This window comes from Myotis nattereri (genome assembly GCF_964212035.1).
Source record: "Myotis nattereri genome assembly, chromosome: 1".
NCBI lineage: Eukaryota > Metazoa > Chordata > Mammalia > Chiroptera > Vespertilionidae > Myotis > Myotis nattereri.
This window is the reverse complement of record NC_138075.1, coordinates 111720017-111725515: the sequence shown is the minus strand read 5'-3', so window position 1 is coordinate 111725515 and position 5499 is coordinate 111720017.

Below are 5499 nucleotides of genomic sequence, written 5' to 3'. Positions count from 1 at the left end.
TCTCTGTACTTCCTGTACATATAAGTCTATTTCTTTCACCTGGTAGGGGAAATTTTCTGTCATCATTTATTCAAATAGATTTTCAATATCTTACTCTCTCTCTTCTTCTGGCTCCCCAATAATGCAAATGTTGGTATGCTAGAAGTTGTCCTAGAAGCTCCTTACACTATCTTTATATTTTTGGATTCTTTTTGCCCTTCTAATTGGGTGTTTTTTGCTTTCTCATATTCCACATTGTTTATTTGATTCTTGGACTCCTCTACTCTACTGTTGAATTCCTGTAAATTATTCTTTATTTCAGTTAGTGTATGCTTAATTTCTGACTGGTCCTTTTTCATGTCTTTGAATTTCTCACTAAAATCCTTGAAAGTCTCATGAAGGTCCTTGAATAACCTTATAATCATGGTTTTGAACTCTGTATCCAATAGTTTTCTTGCTTCCATTTTTTTTTCATTTGTGACATGTTTCTTTGTCTCTGAATTTTGGCTGCTTCTTTGTGTTTGTTTCTATGTATTAGGTAGAGCTTCTGTGTCTCCTGGAGTTGGTATAGTGGCCTTGTGTAGTAGGTATTCTGTAGGACCCAGGGGCTCAGTCTCCCCAGTCACCTGAGCTAGGCACTCTAGGTGTGTCTCTGTGTGGGCTGTGTACACAGTTTTGTAGTTGAGCCTTGATTGCTGTTGGTGTCACTGGGAGAAGTTGACCTCCAGGCAAATTGGCTTTGAGGACCAGCTTCAACTACAGTGGGAGAGCTGCTGTTCAGGAAACACCCCTATTGAACACTATTTGCTTCAGTGGGGCTTTGATGCTCACTGAGTCTGCCCCTTGAGTGTGTTGCTTGTGGATGTGTAGAGTTATAATCTGCTATTGTCTGAAGCTGTTCAGAGGGTGCACTGGCTCTAGGGCCTCCAAGGAAGTGCAAAGTCAGCCACTGCCTGGAGCTACTCAGCAGACACTATTTGTATTGGGCTTGGAGGTGCCCAGGCAAAGCCCAGCTGTGAAGCAAGGCAGGCTTGTGCTAATGTAGTGTCTTGGACCTTTTAGTGATAGGTTTTGGGCACAGTGCTCGAGCTGAAGATTGTTTGAGAGAGTTTAGCAGAGTCTGAAACCTGAGCAAGGATAGGCTATTTATATGCAAAAGCTGCTGCAAACAGGTTGAGTGGGGCTGAAATTAGATGGAGCAGGGTCTTAAGGAATCACCAAGCAGAGCAAACAGATATAGCTGCCAGCACAGGAACAATGACCACTTTGAGCACCTCTCTCGGGGAGAAAGCCTCCCTGAGTTCCTGCCTCAATGCCAGACAATTGAGGTTCCTCCTCGTATATGTGTGGGTCCTCAAAAGCCTTGCCCTGGCACTGGGGCTCAGAGGAAGCTGGACCTAATTAGTTCAGTTCATGCACCAGTCCTCTAAAAGGAACTCCTGGGTCTCCAGTGGCCTCCGTGTCACTCAGTCCCCATCCCTGCTGGTTTTTTACAGTCTGTAGTTATGGGGACTTCTCTTCCCAGCTCTGGAACCCTGGGCTGGGGGGTCTGGTGTGGGGCTGAGATCCCTTGTTCCTCACAGCAACCTCTGCAGAGACGATCTCCCTCCTGATTAATAAAATGGCACATGTAGGTGATGGTTCAGCTCGTTCTGTGCCTCCACCTCTTCTACCAGTTTCAATGTGCTTTCTTCTTTACTTCTCTGGTTGTAGGACTTCCATTCAGTCAGCTTTCAGGTGCTTCTGAATGATGGTTGTTCTGTATTTTAGTTGTAATTTTGATGTGGTTGTGGGAGGTGGCGAGTACAGGTGTTTACTGTTAGGGTCACCAAAGGAGGAATGCACAAGGCCAAAGTGGTAAGGGATTATAAGTTTATTAGGTCATCTGGATATCAGATGGGCTGAGCCCCAAAATGGTACCAGCACCCAGGAATGGTGAGTCAGAGGTTTTAAAGGACTCTAGGAGGGATTTTTCTGGGTGGATAATTTTCTGTGCATGTCCAGATCCTAGGAAGGTCCGCAGGGGAGAGATAATGGTCTCAGCAAGTGGAATATGATCTTAGCAAGTGGAATGTGGTCTAAGCGAAAGGGAATGTCCACTGTGAAGTGGCCTAAAGGTCAGTTCCCAGGGGAGGGGTATCAATTCACTTATTTGATCAGACCTAACATTTACCTATGAGCTTTTGATCCCTGAATAAGATGTCAGCACCTGCTCCATGGGAAGCTCATTAGGCAGCCAGACTTTCTTACTCAGCACAGCAGGGCCATCCATCCAGGAGAGGCACCTTTGCTGAACAGCAGCAGGAGTAAAGTGGGGCAAGTGATGAGGGACAGGACCTCCCCTGCCCCACCTCCAAGCCCTTTTGAAGATTCCATGCCATCTCTTGTACCTACTAGCTCTCTCTGAACTTCCAACAAAGACAGTTAAAGAAGCACAGGATTCATCTCTGACTTATATCTGATAAGTGTTCTATAAATATTTGTTGAATGAACAAATGACTGAGGAAGTGAATCAATTAATGACCTAATTTGTGGACATAGAGGCCTTACATGGGTAGATGAAGAGACAGACCCTTTGTAGACTAGAGACATGTAGATAAAAATATCTTTGGTGCTTGGCCAATAGAAAAAAGAAAGGCTAAGATGCCAAGGTTTGATTGTAATACAAAAATGCTAAGTATTAATTATTTTTATGTATTAATCATGATGCTTTACTTTTTATTTATTCATTTTTAATCTCCAACCAAGGATATGCTTTTATTGATTTGAGGGAGAGAGAGAGAAACATCGATGTGAGAGTTGCCTTCTGTATGCACTCTGACCTATGATCAAACCCTCAACCTGGATGTTTGCCCTGATCGGGAATTAGGCCTGCTATCTTTTGGTGTACGGGATGATGCTCCAACCAACTGAGCCACACCAGCCAGGGCTAATCATGATATGCTAAAAACTTGTGCTCAGCCGGTGTGGTTCAGTGGTTGAGTGTCAACCTATGAACCAGGAGGTCACGTTTGGACTCCCGGTCAGGAAACATGCCCTGGTTGCGGGCTCGATCCCCAGTGTGGGGTGTGCAGGAGGCAGCTGATCAATGATTCTCTAATCATTGATGTTTCTATCTCTCTCTCCCTCTCCCTTCCTCTCTGAAATCAATAAAAAATATTAAAAAATAAATAAAAACTTGGTCCTTGGCACTGAAACCAGATTATCAAGTCCCACAAAGCCCAAGTTTCACTAAGAAAACCGAGGCCCGGAAAGAGAAAGGAGTGCACACATTCCGTGAGGATGGTGGAATTAAAACAGGATCGGCTCTCTTAACTCCCAGTCCTGCATGCCAGTGTGGCTGGAGGCCTGGGGGGTGGGGAAGTTTCTCTTATAAATAAATATTAGTTGGGCACCTACTAGATGCTGCATACCTACTACATGTCAAGCAAGTTGCGAGGTACTCATACCATAATGGTGAACACTGTCTTGGCAAGACAGGAAACAGGCAATTACAATAAAGAAAGAGCACCCAGCTTTGAGAACCCAGGGTCTGGTGGGGGAGCTTGCAATGGGGAGCAGACACTCCACACACTTCACTTAGAGCCTTTCCAGGGGCAACCCCCAGCATTCTCACACCACTCTGTCTCCTGCCTGCCTGCAAGCACTCAGCTCCAGGGACCCAGGCACCCGATAAGAGTCACACCTTGTAGGCTAAGGGGATAGATAAGCACTGCAGGCTGCTCAGACAGAGGGGGCCTCAGGCAGCAGTGTCAGGCTCCAGCGGGAGGCCCTAAGAAGGAAAGGTTCTGCTCTCCTGTTCGAGGGGATGTGGAGAGATGGTGTGCAACCCATGGTACAGGCCTGAGCTCCAGGATCCCTCCCAGCAGGCCCTTGCACTGCTAAGCAATGAAACTAGATTCTGCTTTCAACCTAAAATCTGTCTTGTTTTGAGGCCAAAGCTTCCTTGTCTCTCTGCTCTGTGTTTCCACCTCTCTCATCAGTTCACCCTGAGCCATTTCTTCCATCCTTCTTCATTTGGAAAGTTCCTGAAAGTCAGATTCTTCTGGAGAGGTTCGGAGGCAGAGACAGAGATGGAGATAGAGGACTACCGATGATCATCCTCCCATCTCTTCCTCCTTCTCCTCCTCTCCCTAGGACTAACAGGAGGCCAACCTAGACAGGGGCTTCTGTATCACTCAGAGGTCCCTCAAGACAGGGAAGGCATGTTCACACTAGGCCATGGAGGAAGCTTAATAAAGAGTATCTACACGGGGACACCAACAAGAGACAGTGCAGCCCCCCATAGAGAAGTAGTGGGAAGCAGCTTCTACCTCTGGAACTGAAGTAAGGAGCGCTCCAGAGAGGGCCACCTAGTAGAAGCTGTGGCCCTTCATAGAGGAACAGAGCCCACCTTCAGTGGCCTGGCGGGCAGAATAGCACAGAACAAATACCATGACCTCTTTCTCCCTGCCCCTAGTCTTCTGTGGTGTCCTCAATGGCCAAATCCAACCAGAGGCCAGAGGGCAAGGAAACCCACTGATGCAGTCCATAAAGACCAGCTTCTAGGCACAGAGTAGGGTGGAGAAGTGTGGGCAGTGGATCTAGAGGGCCAAACTGAAGATATCCAGCTCATCTGACCATGTGCAGGGTACCGTGCTGAAGTAATGACCATGACAACTCCAGGAGGCAGGCATTGTTATCATCCCCATTTTAGAGAGAAAGAATCTGAAGCTCCGAGAAGTTAAGGAGCTTATCCTAACCCTCAGCTAGTGAATGGTAGAGTACAGATTTGAACCAAGGCAGCCAGACTCCAGGCTATGTTTATCTATGTCTTTGTTCTGACTCTGTCTCTCCAATATAACTTTCTGCAGTGGTAGGAACATTCTATATTTGTACTGCCTAAGGCAGTAGCTACTAGCCACACATGGCTATTGAGCATGTGAAATGTGACAAGTATGACTGACTGAGACACTAAGTTTTAAATTTCCTTTAACTTTAATTCATTTTTATTTGAATGGCCACATATGGCTACCCTATTGGACCACACCAGTCTAGATCTCACTTTGTGGGTCTTTAACGGTTGGATCCAGGAAGGAAGAAATGCTACCTGTCTTACTCTGCAGCTCACAAAACTTTGAGAAGTGGATTGAATGACAAGGTCATGGGGATGTGAGTTGGGGTAGACATGGGCTGAGAAAAGGCATGGAGCATTCAGCTACCCTCCCCCAACTCAGGCCGAAGTATCTCTTTAGATACACCTTTCTACACCTCCCAAGCTTCACCCCTCCTAACCTCAGCTCCTGGAGAGAAATAGGCTTTTATATCAGCACCAGTTCAGAAAATCCCAGGGAAGTTTGATTGGCTCACCTTGGGTTGAGGTCCGCCCCTAGAACACCTAGCCAAGGCCTGAGGCTAGAGTAACAATATGGCTTCTCCTATGGGTGGAAAGGTGGAAGGAGCAATTTACTAGAAGGAAATCTCTCCTCAGAAATTGAGAGGAGGGACAGAGAGACAAATCAGTAGGTATCTACTTTATCT